Source organism: Anopheles cruzii, chromosome 2, assembly GCF_943734635.1.
Source record: "Anopheles cruzii chromosome 2, idAnoCruzAS_RS32_06, whole genome shotgun sequence".
In the NCBI taxonomy this organism is placed as follows: Eukaryota; Metazoa; Arthropoda; class Insecta; order Diptera; family Culicidae; genus Anopheles; species Anopheles cruzii.
Window position 1 is genome coordinate 14,691,381 of NC_069144.1, and position 26,760 is coordinate 14,718,140.

Sequence of the window (26,760 nt, forward strand, 5' to 3'; positions counted from 1 at the left end):
GCACGGGATCACGGGCCAAACACACAGACAGAAAGGCCCCTCGCAAGAACACAGGCCTGGCCGAGAAGAAAGTCCTGCTATTGCGGGACACGCAATAGCACGGTAGCGGTTAAGGACATCTGTGCGTACTTTGAGGGGACATAAATTTACTTTCAGGTGTAATTTGTCGCTCCGAAGATAAAGCGACCGCGCGCACCTGAAGGAAGCCAAGCACCCCGGCAGCACGATGATCACCACAACGCTTCCACCGGGCCAACCCGGCCCCTGGCTGGGGATGTGAGAGTCTAAGCCGATACAACGGTTTTATGAGGCCGGTCACAATTAGATCAATACGAAACCGGGCTGCACCGGGAGAAAGATGTCCTTTGCTGGCACACACACGGGACAACACCCCTCGGACGGGCTGAAGATAAGTGCAATTTATTTGTGCGAACACGAGCTTGAGGTTACGGCCTTTCATCTCCGGCGCGCTTCAGTTCAGGGTTGGCGGTCCTGCGTGCTTTGGCGTTCCTGTCTATTGGCTCTTATTGTTCGAGAAAATTTGCGCACCGAAACGATCCGGAACGATTTATTGAATTGTTTCGGCACCCAAAAAGGGACCCTACTTTCTTCCTTTCTAACCCCCGAGCAGGCTACGGTTCTTTGCTACGGCCGGTCGGCTGTGCCCGGTCGAGGGTCGATCGCTTTCGTCGGAGACCGATCGTATTAATAGCCCTCTCTTGACACAATGGCATCAATGGCGCAGACCCTGACGCTGAGGCTTCGGGTTAAGCTTCAGGAATGGGATGCATTATGCTCCTATTCAAATATTGTTGCAACTGTTGTGCTTTGCTTCTCCACTTCCTGAACCTGGTACGCTAATAACCGTGCGAGAGAGGGTATTGGGCTCGAGAGAGAGAGGGTTAATAAGCCCTTCCGAATCTTATGCGTCGTGAGCGGGATGTTTCTCACACGAACCAAAAAAACCAATTTAAATGTGGCCCATTCACAAGAAAACATTATTTCGGCTGCATAAAAAATGGCAAAAAGATGGTTCAAAATCAGCGAACCGCAACCGGTGCTTCACTTGAACCTGTGGCTTACGTTGTTGGTGTCTCCGTCGAAGAAGGCGATGCTTTATGCTACTGCCCGGCACGTCGAAGGTGTTGCTATGGTAACGGGACCCGCCGGTATATCTCAGAGGGGTGCATCAAACCAGGATTAAAATGCATTCGCACCCGTGGCTTCACACCACAGGGAGGCCGGCAAACCGAGTCCGGCCGAAAGAAGCATAACACAAAACGCCGAAAAAGATTGCCACAAAACAATAAAATTAACCCGAATACCGGCAGGAAACCCTACCGAGCGCGAATGGCAACCCGGTTTTCGACACTCTATCTCACCGGACGCCCCGCTTGCGGAGGCCACACCGGTGCAACTCGGTGGCCCTGTTCACCGTGCAGAGCGCAGCATAAATCCATCGCACACCGTGAACCAGCGAACCGAAAAGTTGCATCAAGTGAGTTGAAATATTTATAGATCCTTTCTCGGCTTCTTCGGTACGGAACAAACGGACGGTGCACACGGACTGGGGGGGTCTCGAAAGGATGTGCCGTCGCAGAAGACGAACACCAAACCAACCGAAAAAAAAGCAAAAAAAACAACAACAACCCAAAGAAATCCGAGTGATGTGAGTAAATATTTTTGGAAATTTATGAAAGGAAGCCATCAACCGCACGCCATCATGATCATCATCACCGGCAGCGTCACCGTCACCGGCGGCAGCGCATCCTCAGCGGGTGCATTTCCGGTCCCGGCCAACGCGCGACAACGTCATATTTATTCCCGACTGCTATTGCCGTTGGGTATTTTTATTTCTCACAACAAGTGATGAGGCGTCCCTGTACGTTCTGAGATGGCAATAAATTCGTTCCCGTTGAGCGCAGTTCCCGTCTCCAGCCGAGACGACGACGCCACCCGACCTCCTCCGGGCAACCAAGATCGATTTGTAACACTCCGTACGGTTCGCCCGGGGGGCAATTAAATTTTCCTGCGTTCCGGAAAATTTTCCGCTCACGGCAAGCCACACCACGCCGAGTGCCGATGGTGTGTTGTGATTAATCAGCTCACAATCGAAAGTGCCCACCGTCCCACCCGGAGGACCACGCCAGAGTTTGCAACCTTCTTCGCGTTCTTCTCCCGCGTGCGCCTAAGGGCATGAACATGCGGCCGATCACGTACGAACGATTTCAGGTGAATTAATGTGCCAATGCTTATTCAAACGGCGTAGCCAGGTTTATCTTCGAGGCTTTTGGCTTCCTCGAATCGTGCCACGCGGGCACCCGGCCAATCTCCGGGGTTTTTCGCCCGCTTTTCGGAACTGCGAACTTCGTGCCGGGAACAAAGATGCGCTCGGTCCCGGGAAACATTATTATTAAGAAGAAAACGCCCTGCCCTGCCCGGGACTGGCTAAAAAGTGTGCTCAAATCCCCGGGTGGCCGTTCGTCACTCGTGTGCGAAGGCCACATCCGGGCATCCATCAAAACGGCACTCGGCCGAAAGCTCCGAAAGGCCCATCGGGATCGGGATGAAAGTTTCCAAAGTTGCTAATATTAAAATTAATTAAGCTAAAAAGACGCCCGGAATCGATGCTGGCCGGACTTTTAAAACATCCCCAACGCCACCACCACCGCGCCGGATCGGGATCGGTTTTCGGTTTGTCCGGAAGGAGCTTCTAATCAGGCACCAGCTTGTCCCGGGCCGAGTTAGAAGCTACGATAGCTGCGTATTCCGCGCGGTAGATGCAGAAACCGGTTGCCGCCGGTGAAAAGTTAGCCAACCTTTGATGTACCTGCGCACGTTTAATATTGAGGCACGTTTCTGAACAGCCCCGGCTTCCGGCTTCCGGAAGCCCGCAAACTGACCAGAAAGAGCGAAATCCCCATGAAACAAATGCCCGGGCCGGGTCGAAACTCGAACTTCGAACCCGTTCGAAAAGGACCCACTGCGGATTATTCTTGGCCCAAGAAAATTGAGTAATCAAAGAAATTTCGAAACATTCCAACGACGAAGGATGAACGCACCACCACCACCACCACCACGGCAACAAGCCGGTCCGGGAAATGTGAATAATTTATCAGTGGCTACCCAGAAGACTCGGTTGTTCTCTCGGGCGGTCCCCCCTTTATTAGCCCCCCAAAAAGGGTGTATCGAAAGACTGTGCCGGCCGTATCGACCGTAACATCGAGCGGGAAGCACTACTACGCACCGGCTCCGGCGGATTGTTGTGGTTGGGTGAAAGTTGGCTCGGCTCCTGCCATCCACAACATCATGAATCAATCCGGTGCTGCTGCTGGACTGGACGCCCTAATTAAAGGCCAGATCATGATATGCAACGCTTAGTACGCCCCAGACACACGGACACACAAACTCACTTTTTTATCGCACACAGCGGCCGCGACCGCCTGGCCATTCTTATGCTGATAGCCACGCCACCGCGTGTAGAGGGCCACCCATTCAAATTGGTATGAACAAGAGAGCGCCAAGGCCCACAATTGGACCACTGCTGCTGCTGCTGCTGCTGCTCCGGCTGGACTGGATAGAAATGAATAAATTAAATCGTATTACAGCAATCGCGCATCTAATTATACACATCCCCGCGCGATCGGAATGTCTAGAACCAAGAACCGAGAACTCCGGGCCCGGGCCCGGGCTAGATAAAATCATGCATAGAAATTTGACGGACGGACATTACATGTGCACGACGAGGTTTTACATCATTTCCACTCCAGCGGCCGAGGTTCGCCGGTCGCCGGTCCGTCCTTCCGATGGCGATCCTGCGATCGGCCGGAAGGCAGGTCCGGAAAAACCCCGAGCACCCGAGATCGCGGCGTTGGTGGCGTTAATTAATTTCCGTTTCTTTCGGTTTTTCTCGTTTTATGCTGCAAACAGCTGCTTCATATGTGTGTGTGTGACTGATGTGCCTCCCTCTGAGCGGGGCACCGGGGAATCAGTTGGGCTTTCCACTTCACAGGGCACTGGGCCTCGGGCCTTATTCGTATTCAAATTTTCTGGACCCCCCCGGGGCGTTCGGAAACTCGCACAGCACAGAGCAGAACAGAACAAGAACTTAATTTGTCATGTGGAACAAACCCGCTGGTGGGGGGGAGAGCCCTCTTCCCGCGATCCGATCCGGACAACGATCAACGCATTAACAGCTCATGCGACTGTGAAGCCGCGTGTGGTGGGCGATGTGCGTGCGTGTGCGCGGGGGCAACAACGAAAAGGGGGCCACGAAAAACACACGGACGAAACACCTTGAACAGAATTAAAGAAAAAAAAGTATTATTAGGTGTAGCAATTAGTTCGTGCGGTTTTTATTCCACATTTGTGACCTAACTACAACAATAAAACGTATGACTACTTTAAAGAAAGTATTGTTCGTCGTTAGCTAGCTTCTTTGAGAATTCGATGTGGGTTCCAGCAACGAAATTTGATTTGGTTCATTTTGAAAAATCAGCATATCATGTCTTTTATCCCGTTCTCGTCTTTTTATGCCCATAGCTTTGCTTCAAATGCATTAATTGTTGTCGATGGGATTGTCCTTTAATAATTTCATTACGTTCTGAAAGCTCATAGTGCACCACACCTTTCGTATCGCACCGTATGCATATCATAACTGTGGCAAAGTGGGACTGTGGGACCCATAAGACATTTTTCAAATAATTCCCACGGCACTCAGGCGATGGGAAACTGTCGTGTGGTCGACTCGTTACATTTCTGCAAGTTCTTTTTGCATCTGACATGCACTCCGATCGAGCAATGCTACCAGTTCTTCATCATCATCCTTTTTCGACTGTTCAGGTCGCTCTTGGTCTTGTAAGTCAAAATCATCACTTTTTAACCGCGCAAACCACATACGACACGTTCTGTCAGTAATAGCAAGTTCACCATAAACTTTAATTACAATTTGATTACTTTCGGTAACAATTTTTGTCATATTACGTTAATACCCGCAAAAACAGTTTAACAGGAACAAACAATGACATGTTTAAATCCCTAAAAAAGGTGTTGTTTACACTTTAACCAAAAAACATACATATGCTGGGTTAGATTCGTAATGACAGTAGCTATCAAACATATATTAAATTAAAAAAAATTGTGACATTTAGTAAGTAATACGATCTACTGTAAAACCGCACGAATAACTGCTACACCTAATAACACACAACGCAACAACCGGCCTGTGTCACCGGGCTTTGGCCGGCCTCGGAGGCTCGGAGAAAGTATCACACAGTTGGCCGAAAGAACAGCTGATCGCTGATCGGTGTGGTTCTGGTCCGAAGGAATTCGGCGGTCTGGCCGTTTGCAATTGGTCCGTTAATTACCATGGCCGGTGCGCCGGTTTTTTGTTTAGACATAATTATAGCCCACAGCACGGAGCCCCTTTGCGGTGCGGGACCATATAACTTACCTTTCAGCTCCGTGAATTAGCATAATGATGCCCGGTACGCCTGGTAAAATTGAGCATGCTTTGGGAGCGCCCAAAAAGGGGCAAAATGAGAGTTTTTCGACTGACTGCAACACTTTAGCTACATTTTTGAAACTTCAAATTCAAATTCCTTACCAAATGTTCGAAACAATAACCCGCCGATGGGTGGCGCGTACCGGAATTATTTGAGTGCCGCACATTTTTTTCCATAAACCAATATTTACGGACGGTTCGAACGCACAGTTCGTTCGGTTGGACGTGCACTACGTTGGTAGCATTTTAAAACACAACCCGGCGAGCGCTCCTTATCAGCGACAGCGAACACAGCCGGGAGATGTGTATTTGCTCATCCATCCAAACGTAACCCAACGACAGGAAGCTCAACAACTCCGGTTTCTTTTTGTCTTCTTCCGGGCCGGCCCGTCGACGAGTCCCAGTTTGCCGCTGTAAAATAAACATCGCCAGAAGAACTCCGGTATCCTGCTTCGGGGGGGCTAGGGGGTTGAGCATACAACCCGCCGCCGCCGGGGAAGAACGAACGGGGCCGCCGCCGCCGCCGTCATGTTGGTGTGTTTTGGAAAATGCATGCGTGAAGCGAACCGTGGCCGCTTTCATCGTGTGAAACAATTGTGTCCGGCGTGTAAAACGCTTGTCTTTCTCTCTGGGCCGTCTCTGGTCTGTTGCCAGGCGGAACCGGTGCCCCCGGTGCCACTAGAGTGCCCAGGCTGTTGCTGTGTGTTTGTGTCAAGAATCGGTGTGCTGTGCATGTGTCCACACCCGGGTGCACCCGGATGAAACACGAATTGACGAATGCACTTGCCACAAAAGCGGCGGCGAGAGAAGAAGCCGGCGACGCATCGATGGTACGCATGGATGACGAATGCATCATGCCCACCACCTTGCACGGCCAGCTCCACGATGGGGCCTCCACCACCCGACATGGGGTTACGCGACAACGCACAAATTTCACGAAACGGTCGACGATCCGAGCGATCCGGTCCCCGGGCGACTTCTTTTGTGGAAGTTTAGCGAAGTATGAAGCGCGCGCCGTCTCCGTTCATCATTTATGCAAAATGACGATAAAAAAATCCCTTTGGAATGGAATTGTGAAAATGATAAACAAACATACTATTATGAGCCATTTCGCAAGAGACGAAGCACGTCACCATTCGGTGGCCCAGTCTCCCAGTCTTCCTGCTCTCGGTAGTGTAACGGATTGCGAGTTCAAATCTCGGCCGCCTCAATGTTTTTCTGTTCCCTTTCTAGGGTTAATGAAAACACTCCCCAGGGATATCTCTCTCTCTCTCTCACTCTCACTGTGTGTGTCAATCACAGAAAGCGAACTGTGTTCCTATTATGGATGGAAAGAGGACAGTCCGCACTCCCCCCAGCACCAGCACACAATATTAGCCATGTGTGTCCATCCGAGTATGTGGTCGTCGGTCTCGCTTTTCGCTGCCACCGTTTTGTGACCGCACGGGGAACCCTTTCCGCCATCGTCCGCATTCGAAAACATTTGGCATCAGGATCTCGCTTCTCACGCTTATCAGCGCGAGCCTTCGTTTTATGGCCAGCCCGAGCCCGACGGAGAACGAAATTAAAAAGGGGGGGCCCAGGCTGTATGGAACCATTTCGCTGCAATTTCAAAGATAATGGACTGTTCATGTTTTCGATTGAATGCATACAAAGTTAGCAGCCAGCCAGCCAGCCAGCCACCGACGGGGTCCGAGGTAGGGCACACCCAGCATCCCGCTGCGGTCCTTGCCGAACCGAAATTTCGACCAAATTCTGGTTCGGTCCTTTGACTTCCAACTCTAAAGCCGGCCACCCCCCGTCGCGCGGCCGCCGGGATAAAATCATCGCCCGCCGTGGTGGCGTATTGGGCACCGAATCCCACCCGAAATACCCGAATATGTTGTTGTTGATAGAAGCAACAATGTTTCCGCGAACCGAAACGAAGCGAAGCCAACAACCGTTGGCCAACGGTGTGCGCGCGCCCCACGTCGGAACTTTCTTCCCCACGGTCCCCGGGTGTGTGCTGTTTTTCCTTCCCTGTTTTTTGTTGGTTTGCTTCTGCTTATTCTTTTCATCTGCTGTCGAAATGCAAATGCAATCCAATGCGAGCCGCATAAACCGCCCTCCCACCGGGGCAACGAAAAGTGCACTCACCGAATGGCGGGTGGACCGAAGGCAGAAGAAGAAGGGCCGCGCACACACAATGCACAAAAAGTTGTTAACGCTCACCCCTCACCCTGCCGGCCGGCGACTCCACTCCGCTCCGGTTCTGGGGCTGTAAAGTGTTCATGTTTTTCATGTTTCGTTTTATGTTTCGTGTGCACATCTCTCGCTCTCTGTTCCCTTTTTTGCAAAATGGTTTTATTTTTATTTGCCCCATCGTTTCTCTTTTTTCTCTCTCTGGCTCTTGTTGTTTGTAGCCCGAAGCAGCCACCGGCACCGTCGGTCGGTCGGTGGGTCGGGAGTTGGTGACAAAAATGTGCATCGGAACGGTTCCGTTCCGTTCCCCCTTCGGCCGGGGGTGCCGGGGGAGTGCTGCACGGGGCGGAGCGCGCATAAAGCGGGGCATGATTTTTTGCGCTCCGCTCCGTTTGTTTATTTGCATTTGCATTCGGCTCTTCGGTACCGGCGAAAGGGGGTTTCGCTTTAATTTATTTACGTGTACGTATATTTTAGCTGGAATCAAAGAGAGAGAGAGACAGAGAGAGAGAGAGAGAGAGAGAGAGCGGCCGAGAGAGATAGAGACTGAAAGAGGTCCAAAAAATGGAAGTATAAAACGAGCCGTGCAATACGCTACGAGCTCCGGCTCTCATGTGAAGATGAGGTTCCCCTGGGGCGCTGCCCGAGCAACATGCATGATGAAGGCAGCGAAAAATATGCTCCACTGCGGCGCGGACACAGTGGGTGCCCTTTCGCGCGGGGTGGTGGATGGGCTGCACTGGCGCTCCTTTCTGCATCCTGACGCTGAATGCTGTTGAACATAATGAAATTTGTTATCGTTTGCATTCGTGTCGTTTCGAGTAGAAGGAACAGAAGCAACGCAACGTAGAAAAAAAAGCGACGAAAGCGTGCACCGTGGCCGAAATAAAAGGAAGTTAAAACGGGCACATATGGACCGCTAGAGAGAACGAGAGAGAGAGAGAGATTCTGGCAAAACCACAATATTCGGAGCGCGAGCACCCTGTTCGCTGCTGGCGTCACCCTGTGGCCCCGGGTTCTTCTTATCACCCTTTGATGTGCACTTCTGATGCTGACTGCGGCGACAATTAGCGCTCTCTCGCCCCAAAGTCATGCTGCACTATCGCCGTGTGCGTGTGCCATGCCAGTCGACGAGCTGATAACCCGGCGATAAACTTATCGGTTGACTAATGGCATAATGAGTGCATGCAAGTGAGCACCAACCCGCGCAACCTGCCGCTCTGTCTGTCTGATCGTAATCTTCACGCAGAACTCGGCAAAGAACACGAATTGAACACGCTGCTGAACTGGAGCTTTTCAAATATTCACAGTACGTTTTTTTCATTTCCTATGGCCCAAGTAACGAAACGGGATGAGTTTTCCGCGTAGATCCAAGCAATCCAAGCAATGCCCGGTGAAAACTGTAAAGGGTGTTACGGACGAAAATTGATCAAACAAAAAAATGGGTACATCAGCCAAATTTTTTATTAAAAAAAACAAGTAATATTTCTTTTGAAAGCTCATTTTATACAGAATAATGTAAGAAAGAGTCATTCAATCCTACGTCTTAAGGAATGCGCATTGCCGAACTTTTCGTGTTACTCCTTTCATTAACTCTTGCACCGTTCTCCTGGTCGCTTTCGTCGCTGCAGAACGCCAGTGTTCTTTGAATTCCACTGACAACTGTTCTACGAGAATTCTTGAGTTTCCGATTGACGATGGCCCAATATTTTTCGATTAGGCGGACCTCTGGCGTGTTGTTCTTTGCGAATTTCGACAGCTTTATGTTCTTGCAAATCTCTCCCAGCTTTCCTCTTTCAGTTACCGTATGGTATTCCTGTCCAGGAAGCTGTTTAAAATCTCACTTGACGTATGTTTCATCATCCTGCACTACGCAGAAAATTTCGACAACATCTTTATGCACAGATTCCGCGATCGTTTTCTGGCCGACATGTTTTGCTTGTCGTCATAATTTGGAGTTACTTCTTTCTTGTTGGTAGCCAAACCATCTCGTTTCTTAGCTCGATGCGCGGTTGCAGACGATACTTCCAGCTTGTTTGCGACATCTCGGACGGAAAGGTTAGGGTTCCGCTTGAATCCGCTTGCGTCGTTTTGCGGTCTCCTGGTTTCGACTTCCCCCTGATGCAGCCTTTCTGACTGTCGTCAAATTTGACCGTTGATTTGCCCACATTCAACAATTTCGCTAGCAAAATTCGGATTTTCGAGCAGACGATGCAAGATCTTCATACGATGCTCCTCTTGTTTCGACGCCTTTTTCACAAATGGCGTACGTAACACCCTTTAGTCCGCATTCAGCGATGCCCAACGATTAGAGGCGCGATCGTAATCGGACCACGGTTTGAGTTTCGTTTAAAAAAAATCTCAAATACTTGGCCGAGTGAAAGGTACATCAAAAGGAGTCCGTTCACCTACACCCCCAAGCGGTTCCATGGTGTAATGGTTAGCACTTTGGACTCTGAATCCAACGATCCGAGTTCAAATCTCGGTGGGACCTGTGTGTGCAATCTTTTCTTTTTTCGTCAAAACGGCTCAAGAAACGGCACGCACAGAGATGCGGTAACGTTTGGAAATCCCCACACAGTCGTGCGCGGATGTGTTGGGAGCAAATAATAGTATTGAGGTAATACGCAATCTGCGCAAATAAAAAGGGGTTTATCTCGATGCTCGCGCGGAACGGGAAACTAATTTCCCGGATTTCCTTCGCCATCAACCCACGGCCCGGTGGCCATCGTGAACCATTAGCGTTCGCCCCGAGAGAGAGAGAGAGAGAGAGAGAGAAGCGCGTGATTACTGGCAATTGAGCGCAGAAAGTGCAGAGTGCGACGACGAAAGCCGAGGTCCGGGCGCTCTCTGTGCATATGCACGTCCGTCCGGGGCCGAGCGAGCGGATGATGGATTGCACACCGTGTGTAGCGGCCGCCTTTCGTCCGGCCGGCATTTGTATTTTGTTCATTTTTAGCAGCGGCAATCTCGGGCGGCTATCATAGCCATTATGCTCACCAGCACCGTGTGCGTACGTGCATCTTATGCTTTTCCTCGGTGTGTTTTCCGTTTGCCTTGCCTCTGCCTCGACTCGCTCCGGCGTGGTCGCTCCTCGGTCAACCCTCGGAACGCGCGCGGACGCGAACCAAATAACCGATTATTTGCGCGATAATGACAATAATCGACAAACAATAAATTATCGCAAATTACCGCAAACGCACGGCCACGGCATCGTCGTCTCTTTTTCTTCATGCTTAATGTCCGCTCGGGGGGGTGGGAGGAGGAAATTGCGCTCCCCCGCCAGAGCCCCGCCCGCGCAACCCCAGAAGTTCCCGGGGTCTCGGTCGGTTCCGTTTCGGGTGAAACGTTGTTGAAACGTCTAATTGTGCCCGGAAAGCCCGGACCGGACCACAATGTAAGACCCGCGCGCGCCGACGCTCCGCCGATGTCTGTCATTTTGGGGTTGCGATCGTGACTCCTGAACGGTGAACGGCGAAGCAAAACAATTCACGATCGTGCGCATCGCGCACGGTAATTGAGGCACGGCATGGGGCGCATTACGTCGCGAACCGCTTTTCCTCGGCAAGGTCTGGACCGCGGCAACTGGAGCGCGCGCTCCGGAAAGATGATTCACTCGCCCGCCGTAACGGGGGTCGCCGCATGTCCTTGCGGCACCGGCGGCGTGTGTGTGCATTAAAAATAGCCTAATGCTTTGTGTGAGTCATAAATTTTGATTTCTTTCCCGGGGGCTATGCTCTCAACACATGTGCGCCGAGAAAGTTGCGCGGAAAATTTCCGATTCCCATTTGTTTGCCGGCCCATGCCGGCTGGCCCCGGGGCCGGGAAATGCCGCATCCGGCATCGAATTGGGCAACTGTGACCGCAGACACTGGCAGGAGTACCGCCCAGCCGCCCGGGAACGAAGATTCCGGCCTTTTAAGGAGCGAAAAGGACACACCAAACACCTCAGCCAACCAGCCAGCCAGCCAGTCGGGGCGCTTGCCCTCCGGGCTGGGGCACCGGAGCAGGCTCATAATTCATAAACCGACGATTTCCGGCCACATTCGAGTTCCGGTGCTGACTGTGCCGTCGGAACCGATTTCGTTTGCGGTCTGCCGTAGAGATGAATGGTCGCCGCCGGAGCAGCGAATGCAGCGGCATCGTAATATTAAGTAACGCAAAACAGGATCAAGGTCAGAGAGAGAGACCCTTTGGGATACAAATTTCTTGGCGGAATCAGTGATCGTGAAAAATGCTTTAAATTGAGCTCCTATCCCCGAGTATAATACAAAAAACACATTTAATTATTAGAATTGATAATATTTAAAATGTTGAAGGCAATCCGCACGCATAACAAATAGGGCACCTCGTCATGTCTATTGTGCTTTCGAAGTGCCAGATGCCTGCCGAACAGCTAGTTGCGTCGTGCTGTGCTCCGTGCTGTTTGTGATGCAATTTTCATACTCTCTTCAATCGTGAAAGCCCCGTTCTGAACCCTCCGAAGACCTTCCGTGCTTGCTGAGCCGATCCTATTTCGCTTCCCTGCTGCTGGCAACCTGCAATCTAGAAAGTCCTGCTCAAAGTCACGCCGGGCACGCCGTCGCCGCTGCTGGTGCCACCGCTTGCCATCCGCAGGAAACCGGAAATGAGTAAATTATTCCTCTAGAATCCCGAACGCATACTGAATGCCCGGCCTTCTATCCGGCCACACAGAACAGACGGCCAGCAGCGCCGTAACGGAGAGAAACGTGCCCTTCGTGGTGCAATAAACGTCCCAAAAATTCAATTTCCATCGACAAGGACACGTCCCGGGAACAGAGTCATCATCAGAGGACGCAGGATGCCGCCGCTGATACACCTGGCCCATTGGCAGCCGATAGACCGTATGTCACAGACGTAGGCACGCAGGCGGCTCGATCCGGCTCGATCTGGCAATTATCATATTTTCACAACACCGAGGCCGACCCGGCGACGGTGCCGTAGGGATCCTGCTTGCTGCCGGCCGGCCGACCGCAGAGATCCGGGAAGGATCCCGGCTTTGATCCCAAGATCCCGGGTTCCTGTTGTCCCGGCTCAGCGGTCGGTTGCAGCGTGCCGTGGCGCCCTTTTGCGAGCAGATGACGATCCTGCTGCTGCTGCTGTCGGGCGTTCTGTCAGCTGACACTCTGCGTGGGCCCTGCGGTGCGATATCGACAGCAGACGTCGTCGTCTGCTCAAACAGTGGGATATTTAAAAATTAAACCCATCGACAGATGAACCGGAAACACAAGGCACAGTAGGTGCCGGAAGGATCGCTCGCTCTCTCGCTCGCCCCGATCGATCGGCCGCGGCCCGTGCCCGGGTCCGATTACAATTCATGATTATCATTTTTCCAACCGACGACGTCAAAAGGAGCAACCTGAAGGGAGAAAGTTTCATGTTTCCTTGTCAGAGTTAACAACGCGGGAGAGCAGAGTTGAACAAAAAAGTGGTTGAATAAATCGTGCCTCGCTACGCTTCGAACGAGAGCTAGAGAGAGAGAGAGAGAGAGAGAGCTAGAGAAAGAGTTGAAGACTGGTCCGTACATTTTTTGGACAAAACTTCCTTCCTGCTGCTGCTGCTGCTGCTGGCTATCGTTGGTTCCTTTTTTCTTTCTACAACGTCATCATCATCATCATCAGCAGCGCCGTAGTGCCATCGTCCAGGATCGACAATATGTTGTATGTATCCTGTCATGCTTTCTTTCGTCGTTATTTTTTTTCCCGGACCCGGCGACCACTCTGTGGCCGGGTTTACATATGCACACACACACACACACACACACGCGGGTGTGCTAGTCACGTGGAAGTTTTTGCGGTTCGCTTCGAGTCCTTCAGCTGCCCTGCCTGCCAGCCAGCCTGCCAAAGGGATGTTCGGCTGTTCGTGACATGTAAAAACGGATATCGCTCCCATCAGCGTTTCGGGCCGGCCCAGCCGGGCCACCCCCCCCGGTGGTGGGTGGCCGAGCCCGAAGGGTCCAATCAAAGTCAGTCAGCAGCGCGCGCGTAGCAGGGCGACGCAACCGTTTTTCCACCGAAAGGACCCCGGGACCGTTCGGGGGCCCTTTTTTCCACCGAAAGGACCCCCCGTCCGGGTTGGGCCGCGCACTGTTCTTGACTTTGCGTGATAAATTACGCACGGATGACTGTTGGAAAAATTTCATAATTTAGATAATCGGTCGACTTTAGTGCCACCGGGCGCAGGAGCGGCTCTGCCGCTTGGGTCCCTTTTGCAGGCAGAGCCAGTAGCAAGTCAACCATTCAATCAAACGTTTTTCTAGCCGGAGAGCGCGAAGGAAAAAGGCCCGGTGGCCACTCTGACATGTTTTGGCTCATTTTTCTTTCCGGATTTTCCTCCGCCGCTTCTTGTTTTGGTCCCGGGCCCCGAACACTTTCTGGCCACTGTGTGTTTGTGTGCGGCTTTTTTTCCATTGCCTCGCGTCACTGGCCATTCGCTCCGTCAAAATGGATTAGAGGATTCTTACCCGGGGTGGGGGGTGGTGAGAAATGCAAACGCGCGCAGTGGCCGCATACCGTTAGGAGGAAGCGAACGGAGCGAACTAAAAGGGACCAACACCCGGTTGGACAAAAACCCGGACGTCGACGGGACGACGGGAGATTAACGTAAAACGTTCGGACATGAGTTTTGTGCTGGAGTTTGGGGGGGGCGGGGAAAAAGCATTGCGCCACTCTTGGTCGTGGCCCCCGGGGCTTGCGAGATTAACCATTATCCTTTTTGGCCCGGCGGACAGGACACCTTTCGCGAGCGCGCGATGCCACCGGGACTTAAAAGCTGTCGTGAGTGCCCTTTTTGGCTTGGCCCTTTTTTTTCGGCTTCGCCATTCTTAAATCTTAAACCGCACGGGGGCTCGAGGTCACGTTCGCGTGGACGTGAAACATTGCCTCACGCAATACCAACCCGATGCTGCATCAGCCGACCCGGTGCATCGTGTAGTTCTTTGTAGTTCTTTTGCCAACGGAAAAAAACAAATATCAACACTGGCGCACCCCGGGAATGTAATCGGGCGCGCCCCGAAAAGATTATGGCCTACGTGCCACGCGGAACCAAACAACGCGGGAACTGACGGTCGGCGGTCCGCGAATTTTAAAAATACAACAAACCGGTCCCACCACTCGGTCACCTGATGCCGGAGCCACGGCTTATCACCCGGCCGTTTGACGCAATTCCGACCGGGAATTATTTTCGTTCCAGCCAATCGCTCGGACTGTTTTTCGGACGTTCCATTTCAATTGATACGAGCGCCGCCTTTCGCGTGAATCACGCCGACCACGGACACGGAGCGGAACCGTTGGAAACCTTTGCAAAACAACCTAATCACGCGCCGGTTGTTGTTCAACGCTCGCCCACGAAGATCCTTCGGAGGCCCGTGATCGTAGCGACCGAATTTATCGCGACACCACGGAGTGGAAGTTTACCGGCGCTGGTTGGAAACTTACCACCGTCGGAACCGTCGGAAACGGTTTCGGAATCGGAAAACAATTTTGTTTTGTATCTTCCAAAAAAAAAACGAAGAAAAAGACGACCCGCACAGCACAGCTAACGAGGGCCGTAGGGCGTAAACAGTAGGAGGTGAGCGGACACACGTGAACACACCGAGGCCGCCTGACGACCTGGCCCTGGCCGGTGTGAGCCGGAGTCTATCGCGAGTGGAGAAATCACCAAATAAACAACAACGCCTTTTGCGCTGAGGTTAAGAAACACTACGGTGGTGGCATATCGGCTCTCCTGAACCGGCTCCGGCTACGGCCCGGGCCGATTGATTTGTTTGGAAAAATAGAATGCCTAACGGAATCGCCGAGGTTTTCCCGAGAAAGAAATGGAAAGAAACGAACCGCGCGCATTATGCTCAACCTGGTGCCAGACGGTGGTGGTGCAACAGAACACCCCCGTGGGGGGGTGCGGGGAGGTTGTTGTTGATGGAGGTTGTTGCTGTTGAGGTGCACCACCAGCAGCACTCGAGCACCGGAGACGAGTTGTTTACGAGTTTTATTTGCTGCAGAGGGCTGATCGATCGAGCTATTGCTGCTGTTGCTGTTGTTGCTGTTGTTGTGGCCTTGCGATTGTGATGAAGATGGGATTTCAACGGTTGTCAACATGGCTGCCCCATACATCCGCCCCGCCCCGCGATGTGTTGAAGGTTACACCACCATCGACAGTGTGCGGGCTTGTTTTCGTCAACCCCGCGGGCTGCTGGCGCCCGCTTTTTGGCCCCTTCGTTGGCCGATGTTTTCCACCGACCATGGAAAATCCCCATCAAAGGGGAGGCTGGGCTGGGCTGGGCTGGGTGGATTTGGGGGACACCTTAAACCTAAGCCGTGTATGGAAGGCGTGACTTTGAAATTCCATATTCCAGGCGCATAGTATCGACCACTTCCGTTCGCAGTTTTTTTGGGGCTCACGCATTCCGGGGCGTTTTGAGAGTATGCAATAAAATATTTCTTCTGTGTGTGCGAAGGTAGAAATCTCCGAGTTTGGGCACGGAATCCGGTGCAGAGATTACGACGGTGCGCTGAACGGCCGGCGAACGTGCTTCTTCGTGAGCACTAATGCCCTCTGTTTGTACTAAAAAGGGGCGGGCTGGTACTAAAACAAAACGTAACATCTAGCCCAAAAATCGCAGGAGGCCACTTGCCCAATTCATTTACTCATGACAGCGGATACGATGGATTCACGATAAACAGCAAGCCAAAGGCCGCCGTGTTGTTGGCCGTCAAGGCCGTGTTGTTGGTTGTTTTTATTATTACAATTTAACAACTGCATTGCAACAAACGGCTCACGAGACTTAGATTGCTGCACACTAGCGGAGCGCTCAGACGATAATTATGGCAAATTAGACGTATTCTAACAATGGTCCTCCGACGTGGCTCAGAGGCCTTCCGCCTTCGCCGGAGATTGTATGGAAATTTTGCGCGATAATTCATGATAATTGATAACAAATCATCGTCTCAGCCAGAGCAAAAAAAAGAAGGTAAAATAAGGAACGTCTCATTAGCATCAGCACGGTGCACGGTGAAACATCAACCCGCCCGTTTTATTGTTGTTCACCGAGGGCCCTGTCAGAGGCGTCATGTTCCGTACATCTGGTCTCCCGATGTTACATTATTATTCCCGGCCGGCTTGCCTTCTGAGATCTCCGGTGCTCTATGTTGCGTCACGTGCGAATCGGCCAGAGTTTATCGATCCGCGCTTGCCATCCGGAAATTCCAGGTGTGCCTTGCGCCGGGGTGCTAAATAAATGATACACTGATCTCTAATTACATACGTCAAGAAAGGTGTTGGTGGCCACCGGTTCCAGCAGCAGATCAACCCAACCAACAAGTGACTCAGCGCGAATCCGATATTCGATTATCACCCTAAATCCGGATCAGCTTTCCGGTGTGCAAGAAAGAAAGCCCCCAAATGTCGCGCGCGCGCCCGCCGGGGGAACCACAAGGACGCATCGCGGCGGTGCGGTGGTGGGAAGCACACATCCGCCGCACATCAAGCCGCGGCTCGGGTGTTTTGCGAAACATTTACGCTAATTAACATTGGCAAGTTGTCAACACGGTCGCGCGGTCCGCTCGGTCTAGGGGCTAGGCCTGTTTTGCACCGCGAAACGCTCGTCCCGCGAACGTCATTAGGCCAGAAATATACCGAAATTTTTATGCTCGACGTGCAGGGCACGAAGGCGAGCGCCTAATTCGTTACTGCCCAATTGCGCGTTTGATAAAGATTAAATATTTAGATAGCGGATTTCGGCCGTACCGACGTACTCTCGACGATGCTGGTGGCGGTGGCGATAATGATGATGTTGTTGCGCACGGGACGGCCGCCGCCGTCAGTGGTCTATTTAATTTTAAATTTCCACGCCGATGCCGATGCCTATCTTAATGCTCGTCGAAACCCGATTTATTAGATAAGACGCGGCCCTACACGGCCCAGGCGCTCAGGCGTTGGCGTTCGTTAGGCAAAATCTAATTATACCCATAGTGTGTGTCACTCGTTGTCATAACTTCTTCAATATTTCCGCTGGCCCGACTCGTTACGGATCGTGTGATTTAGTTCAGCAGCAACTTTTCGGCCAGTTTTACCGGACAGGGTCCGGGCCCTTCAATCAAACCGATCGATTCATCAGCCCCACCCCGTGGTCAGGATCTCGCAAAAATCGAACCCACATCGGATCGGCTTACGCGGCGGCGACGGCGGTGGCACGTTACGCAAAAACGAAGCACCGCAATTTTTGACACTAATGAAGCATGTGAACTGAATTCGGTGCACAAGCGGGTGGGCGAGCGTGGCGGCGGAGGACATCCGCGCCGGCCCTTGGGGACAGATCAAAAGGAAAGGTCGTCCACACCCCACACTCGCGTTACACGCGCGTTAGACACTCTGGAGGCAGTGAAAATACCTTCATTTTTCGCACACCACCGCAACGGAAAGGAACCCCATGGTGGGTTGGGTGGCGTAAAGGTGGGTGGTGGAAAGTGCGGAAAAGTGACCAGACGGCAAGTCGCCCCGCGTGGCCGTCCGCCCGTGAGTGAGTGATCTCATTAGTGCGGAAAATCTAATTATTTACCCGTGACCCGGGACCCGGGACAACGCCGGGAAGACCCTGCCCGTCCCAGCGAGGAAAACGACACACACACACACACACGGCCCGAGGCTCGGCTCGGCTCGGGTTCTGCGTTTTTCGCTTTCTATCGATGCGCGGCACTTTGAAGTGTCCCGCCCCGACCGGCCGCCGCCGATCGATTTTCGTTGTCTTGTTTTTTTCGGTTTTTGTGTTGCTCAAGATTTACATTTTCCATTTTTTTGGTGCACGGTTGGTGAAAACTCCGCACCGCGGCGCTGGCAGCGTGAGTGTGCGAGTGCAGGAAAATGAGGCCAAATGAGATTAGGAAATCGGCTGGCAGGGATTAGGAAATCGACCGGCCCCCGGATGTAATCAGATTACACACGTTGACAACGATTTCCGTGTTCCCTTCCGTGGATCCCTCCAATCATTAAACCGCGTTCCGTCCCCTCTACCTGTGTGTGTGTGTGTTTGTGTGTGTGTGTGCGTGTTCATTGATGGCAAAAGAATCGCTCACACCAAGCACCGGAAGTTTTGAGTCGTTTGGTAGCCCCCTTAAATTGGATCATCCGGTAACTTCTTTCCCGAGTCCCGACGGGAACACCTCGACGGGTGGGGAGGTGATTTCCACACTCTGGCCTCTGGCCGATCAAAGTGCCCTCGCCCTCTCGGGGGGTAACCTGAGAGGCTTTCGGCGGTTGCATGACGTCAGCATCGCCTAAATCCTAATCGCTTAATCGGAGTCGCTTCATTAAGCCGATTCCCACGTAGGACGGACGGATGTTTCTCCTCCCAGCAGACGGCCGCCGATTGACCGCGATCGGTTGCTACGCGGAACGCGGAAATGTCACGCAAGCAGTCCTAAGCCGCCGCCGGGGCTCCGTGTCGGGCCAATAGTGCCGGGTAAGCGGAACTTTCGGTTTCGAATCACACCACGCGCCGTCCCGTTTTCTGGCAGCAGCTCCAACTCCTAGCGGTTCTTTGGTGGCCACACCTCCCCCCGATGTCCCCACATCGGGAAAACAGCAGTTGCTGACGCAATCGGTCCGCCATCGTCAGCTGGGTCGCGAAATCGCTGGCACATCTCATCAGCTGTTTTCAGCGAACCCCGAGGCCCCGGGGCCGGTTGCCAACAGCCGTCGCCGTCATGTGTGTGTGCCCGCCAGACTGGCCATTTGTCAGCGCTGCTGCTGGGTGATGGTGGGCCGGTGGGCTGACATTTCTGCTTGCGATTGCAGGCCCGGCCGGTCGGTCGGGCGGATCGATCGGATCGGACCACCGGGCGACCTTCACGTGGCGACCGTTGATCCGAGTGTGTGGCGTGGAGTGGTGCGGGTATCTACGTGGATCGTGGGAACGCGATCAACTGCACGTAGGCTGCCGCCGACCGCCGAGCGGTCTCATCTGGTTCCGATGACGGCCAGCCACTTCTCGCCAGCCTCTCAGGTTTATTGCACCTTGACCGTGAAGGTGCCACCACTCCTCACGTGGCCCGGGGACGGGCCGCTCCCGCGCATCGTTATCCGCATCCGCATAGGGTCGATAGGGTTGTTGTGTTGCCACCCGGGGAACGGTGTCGTGTGTGGAGTGTTTCGTCAATTTCGCCAACGTCAATCGCCGAACGAAATCTGAGCTAGCAACCGAGAACCCCAGGGGGGTGCCGCACGTGACGTGTCCCCGGCGTTGCTGGAGCGCCACCTGATAACGGGGGCCCCGTTTGGGGGCCCGAGCCGATTAACACGATTTTATGCATCAGATTACGGTTATCTCTTTCTTTCTTTTTATTATCGGTGCAGGCCCTTTCACTTTCGGCGTCAGGAGGGCGCCAAAAACAAGCGGATTTCGGTGTCATCCGTCACAACAAGCGGCTTCCTTTCGCGGATAGGTCGAGCGCAGCGATTATGGCAACCAAATGGCCTTTCTGGGGGGGGCTCCATCTTCGCCAGTCGCCGCGGTCATTTTTATCGCCTGCTTACAACTGCCATCCTATTCGCCTGCCCGGAGCAGCGTGTCCCCCTAGCGGACGGATCAGTGCGCACAGTGACCCCCGAAAAAAAACGGCTCGAGCGCCAAGCTTAGTCATCGCCATTTTCGGTGTTGGGCCTACGTTTTTTCATCCTTTTTTTTTGCTGGTGCCAACCAAAGCTGTATCTATTATTGACTCTTCTTCTCCATTTTTGTTTTGTGTTGCATTGTTTTGTCGGATGTTATTGTTTTGCACTGGCCACTGTTTTTTGGGTGTTTTACAACATAAAAAAGTGGATTTTTTCGTCTTCTTTTAGCCACTTTTTTAGCGATGCGTCGCCAGTAGCGCCTCAATAAAATGGTTGGAATAAAACTGCAAACAAAGTAATGGTCGGCGGTGAAGAAGGAGGCATCCGAGCATCCCACATCGGGTCGGCCAATAAACAATCGGTGAAACACACCGAAAACGTTGGCGCTGTGATGCGTTCAGGTGCGCCGATTTTTCGCTTTCGCTGCCGGTCAACCCCACGGAAGCCGGCGGCCCCCGGAAGCCGCCGGTTGCCATGCGGATCGAAACGTGATCGGTCATCATCGGCCGGCCGGCCGCCGGGGTGACTAATGGGTCCGGAGCAGCCTCGGCACCCCTTCCGTTTGCATATTATTTTTGGAGCCTGTGGGCCAACTGGCTGACCAACCGACTCGGCCGGCCGGACACGATTTTTGTCACGACCGCGAAGAAACCTTTTCGCTGCAAATCGAACCCCATCGACGACGACAGGTGAGAAAAAAATGGAGAAAAACTGAACTAAGCATCGAGGAAATAATACGCTGACTATATGGGGCCGGCGGCCGGTGGGGCCTCGTGCCTTTGCGGGTGTTGCGAAATCACCTCATCGCCTGCCCCGGGCATCCCCGGGCCGGGCTGGGTCGGGAAACCTGGCACGTATTGATCGGCCCGGTCGCGGGCCACGAGCGCGAGCGCCCCTCGAGCGAAGGGCTTAACACCTCACTGGGAGGGAGCGAGGTTTGCTTTTATTTTAGACACCGCGCCCGATCGATAAACGGATGTCAGCAGAGCGTGCGCGTGCGGATGGTCTGATTTTGGGAGCCCGCTTGTTTGTCAGCAACATGCGTTTCCGGGAATGGGAAAATCGGTACGTTCTGCACAAAACTGGCCTGGTGGAGCCCATGATATTGTTTGTGTTTCGACTTGTGCTCGGCCGCGCGATCGATTTGGCGGTTTTAGCGGTGCTCGATTCAAAGAAACCCGGTGCGGTAGCTGGGACAATCTAGCTTTAGGTCTCAACTATATTTAGCTGCCCAATAGCGTGGCTCGTCGGTAGATCATCCGTCTATGCTGGAGCTACGATTTTGACAGTGGAGCACGTCCGCAGATGTCGATGTTGATCAATCTATATTCAAGGTTGGAGAAAAAGTCATCGACGTTTTTGCGTGAATTTCTAAACTATATTTTTCAGGTTTCCAATGGTCCGATTTGCGTCAAATGTGCACCCTTTCTGGTGGAACATTTATTGCCTTTTAAAAGGTACCTTCATACTGCCTCTCTTGTAGAAGGCTTGGTCGTTATTGACGAAACATTCGAGTAATCTGTTTTCATAATCCTTTTTTGATATAAGTTTTTCATCATTCAGAAAATTTTGTAATGCGCGAAAAAGGTGTCAATCGCTTGGTACAAGATCCGGACTACACGGTGGATGCATTAATACTTCCCAACTATTTCTGGCGACATTATGTAGATGACATTTCGATGTCCTGATGGAACACAACATCTCTTTTGTTGGCCGATTCTGGTCATTTCTGGTCAATTTCTAGCTTCAAACGGTGCAGTTGTTGACAGCAGAGATCTGAATTTAGTGTTTTGTTACACGGAAGCAACTCACAATAAACGATTCCTTTCAAGACCTTCCATAAACCCAGTAGAACCTTACTGGTCGTAAGTCCTGGTTTGAGCACCGGGTAAAATGTTTCACCACGCTCAGACCACGATCGTTTTCACACAGTATTGTCGTATGTATCCCATTCCTCATCCTCAGTATCCGTGTAAGAAATAGGTGGAAAGAAAGCCGACCGGATACGTCACCGGGAAGCCCGATCGTCCGAAACGGTGGAGCAACAGGAAGCGGGAAGGGAAACCGATCGGATACGTCACCGGGAAGTCCTTTGAAACGCCGGATAATCGAGAAATGAGGATGAAATGAGGCGAGGCGACGCGCGCCAGGAATAGCTAGGTCAATATAAACGAGTTAACCTGGAACTTTACTTTAGTTTTCCGCACTAAGGTAGTTTTTTTCGGTTTAATGATCCTTTTTATTTCCAAAAATCATCCCTTGAGTGGATCGAAGTTGTAGTAAATAACGAAAATAATACAATGACTACCGAGTGCCGCGCAAATCGCAAATGAAGAAATTAACAGCACCACACACATTCGCCAGCAACGAACTGTCGGACACGGAGCTATTGAGCTGTCACATTGCGGAGGCACCCGGGACAGAAAAAAACACACCCATCAAGAAAACCGCAAACAAAACGGACCCTATCTTCGCACATCTCTGCTGCAGCCTTTTATGTCTTGTGACCGGCCCCAAAACCGACGACATCGCCACCGCCGCGTCCTCGTCGTCGTCTGTTTGTTTCTGGTGCGCGCCCACTTTAAGGCCCATCATCATCATTTCTCGGGCCAAATTGTTGTTGTTCCGGCCACCACCCCGCCGCTGCCGGTGCCGGTTGTGTTGCTCCGCTGAGTGTCTTTTGCCCGGCTCCCCCGTGACCGGACTCGGGTGTTGTTTTACTTTCCATCTGAAATACTCATCTCGTCGGCGGCAGCGGCGAAAAAGCGAAAGAAAAATGGAAAAGAAAATTTTGTCGCAAACAATTTGTCTCTCTTTCTGGTTGTCTCTCTCGCTCTCCCTCTCTCTGGGGTGACAGTAAAAGCGCAACGATTTAGTGCCTCGCACTACCCGCACTTCCCGGGTCCAAGTCGGCGGGGCCCAGTCGGGGCCATGCTTCCTGGGTCCCCCGAAAGCCGGTTCTCGTGTTTGTCAGACCAATTTGCTTTCGCGGAGCTTATCTTATCACGCAGAGCCACGGAGTCTTACATGAGAATCGTTTCAACTCATTTCGCTGCCCCGCCACACGCCACACGCCACGCGTTGGGAGCGTTCCCGAGCCGACAGGGGCGACCCGGCAGCCAAACAACAATCGTTTCAACTCAACTCAACCAGCCGTCCATCCATCCATCCATCCAGCGATCCATCTAGCTGTCCGTAGCGTCGACGTCGTCGTCCCTCGTGTCTTAGACTTGGAGTCGCGGGGCTAGCTGGCCAGACTACTACTAGCCCTACCCCCTGATAGCGGCGTGAGCTGGCAAACAACAGCCCCGGCCGCTGACGGTGCGATAAGTGCGGGCACGCGAAAGTAAATAAACAAATAAATTGTAACAACTGGTGTGTCTCTTTGGGCTGCCTGGGCTGCCGGTTCCCCGGACATGAAGAAGTTCGCGGTCTAGTCCGAATGTCTAGGATCCGGGGCTCCTCGACAGAGAGAGAGTCGACGGATGCGTTGGATGCGCTTTCATCTTCGGCGGTTGAACCAATTTCCATACCGAGTCACGTTTACGCACCCGGGCTTATCGGGATCCACGGCTCGGACCTGTTATCGCACCGCGCACCTCACTCATTAATAATCATCCGTAGCGGGCGCGGCCATATTGATTGTCAAACTGGACCGCTTCCTGTGATGGCGCGGGCCACCTTTTTGGGTTGAGCAGCAACTGGAAAATGGGTGGGCCGAGAAAGAAAAACACGGAGATGATTGATGCAAAAAGATTGTCGAACTCGATTACACTAGGCTTCGCTTGCTCCCTGTCTCTCTTTCTCTCTCTCAGTGAGATGATTGATTCCCGGAAGAGGTGTTGGAGACGGTTTGGGAATGTCTTCCCCATCCCGGCACAGGTAGCTTCACATCTCCGTCGTGGTTGGGTGTTGACAGGTTTTCGGCCCTAGACGACCATCGAGAGTTCCGCACTCAATACGATATACAACGGGCTTCGATTTCGCTGTTTGTCCTGAAACCGGCCAGCCCTAAGGCAAACACACGAACAGATGCCCCAGATGTTCGCTGGCCTCCGGGTCTCCGTGGCCCTGGGCGTCTTTATTTGAACGGCCAGGCAGGACCGCTTGACCTCTCCGGCGACTAGCGTCCGTTTATCGGGTGCCTTCGCTGGTCAGCTGCGCATTTGCGTTTTGTGTCGTTGGAGTGTCGCGCGCTTATCAAGCCAAGAAGAAGTCACATTCGCGCAAACAATCCGGGCCTCAACGTGTTTGCTGTGTGCCGGGCAAGTCGATACATAGCTGTTCGGTTGTTTGTCAATTTAATGCTACTCAAACTGCTGGTGGACGGCAACTAGTCTAAACGGGGCGGGGGTCCGGTCCGGTTGTATCGGGTTGGTTTTGAGATCTGACAGTGTAACTGATTTTTTTTTCCATCCTCCATCCATCCAAATGTTTACCGATGGAGTATTGTGCCGAGGGCTCAAGGCGAGCGTCAATGTAGGAAGTTTGTAATCACCCGCCGAACACTCTGCTCTCCTGTCACCTTGTTAATGGCGCGTACCCTTAACCTACACCGTAAGGGCGTAAGGGAGATCGTGCCAGAGATTGTGCCACGCGCTCGGCGCGTTTGCGATGCGTGAGACGATAGCATGGCAATCAAATCGGCGTGTTGGCGAGAGGAACAACGCAGAACCTCACCTCACGCGGCGGCTCACCTCGAAGCCTGCTGCCTTTAAGTGAGTTCGCGCTTGCGTAATGGGGCCTCTCTAAAAGGGCCACACATTTCGCGTCCGAGTGACACACACCGAGTGGAGAGGTGTTTATTGCTCCGCGCCTAAGTTCTGTGCCTTGTCTCGGGTCGCAGATCGCAGGTAGAATAAAACGGTGACCACCTTTTGGTTTATGTAAGCAGCAGCGGAATTGGCACTTGCATCATCATCATCATCGCGATCGCAACGAGTGGACGACAGGTGCAGTTTTATGGCGCACATTATGCAAACCAGCAGCCGCCGGTAAGTGTGTTATTGAAAAGGCCAACAAAACGCACAACGCCAATTTACAGTTTACCGATTTGGGGAGGGCTCACCCAACAACAATAGGGAGGTGTAGGGTTTCAGTGTGGCCCCAAACCCCATTACTGGGCCTCGTAGCGAATTTATGGCAAAAAGTTTAGTTCGAGCAGCAAAGCTTATTAAAACGTAAAATATAATACAATTTTTCTGTTGTTCGCTGACCTCGGACCGGCAATTTAATTTAATCAACAAAGCTCCCGGCATCATAAATACCACAAACAAGCATCGTCCTGCTATTTTTTGCTGGCCATCCGATCGGACAAATCCCTGCTAATGCCACGAGCACGGGGTATCCTGCAGCAGACTGCAGTTTGTAATGCGATTACATAATCATCGTTATCATCGAGGGATGGACACACACACACACGAACGCCTGGTCGTCCTGTCGTCCTGTCAAACATGGTCTCCTGACAACCCCCCCCCCCCCCCCCTCCTGGGCCAATTGTTTGCAATTTTACATTTCAACAACATCCGCCCCGAACGGCGGGACGGGACAGGACTCGAAGGTTCCATCGAGCGTGCAATGTTTACGATATGTCCATCCACTTTGGGGCTCAATTTTCCGATCGGTTTCACCCTCAACAGCGCTGGCTGGCTGTCCGGCGCTGGGGACATCGAGTGGTGATCGAGGGCCCGGCCAGGCTAGGCCAGGCCAGTCAGTCAGGACCGTCCGCTAACGGATTCGCTCGCAGCTCATTGGCTATGAAATATTCAGACCATTTGCCGATGAACCGTGCATATCGGCCGGAATGCAGGCTCACATACCACCACCACGAGGACTCGGAGCCCGGTGCTCGGTGCGCTCTCGCTTATTACACGTATCCTTTTTCCCGGAGCCGGAGCCAGAGGCCGTCAGGCCGCCGTCGTCGTCGTCGGTGATTATGGAATTTACTTCGAAAGTCATCGTCATGATACTCGGCGCTGTCAGTAGCAGCAGCAGAAGCAACAACAAAGTCGTCCTTTGGCGACAACCCCCCGGTGTCCGCCTCCCCATCCTGTGGGGGCTCTCTCGCTCGCTCGCTCGCTCGTGGATCGTTTATCAGGGACCGGCGTGGTCCCCGGGATGGCAGATAATCATCCAACTAATGAAAACCCACCGAGGGGCCATCTCCTGGAGACCGCCGGCACACACACCCCACGGACACGGATCGGGTGGCGGTGGCTCTAGGCGGTGGTAGTCCCACAGCAGGTCCAGACCATACGGTTCGACCAACCCCCGCAGGTCACAGTGCTGTGCTCGGTTGTTGCCGAAAGCTTTCGTCTGAAAATGTGAGCGACAATTTTTGTTGTTGCTGTCCCTGATACCGTCAATACCACAATTGATGACCGTAAATTGGCGTGTGCTCGCGATTTTCCACAAAAACCCATCTCCAAATCTACCGTAGTCACGGTAGC

General features: G+C 52.7%; 1 non-coding gene across 1 annotated transcript; it reads left to right on the forward strand.

The window, feature by feature from the left end:
• The first annotated feature begins 10,106 nt into the window (after window positions 1-10,106).
• Trnaq-cug (transfer RNA glutamine (anticodon CUG)) lies at window positions 10,107-10,178 on the forward strand. The gene has a single exon. It is a non-coding gene; the product is annotated as a tRNA-Gln (tRNA).
• Window positions 10,179-26,760: the final 16,582 nt, after the last annotated feature.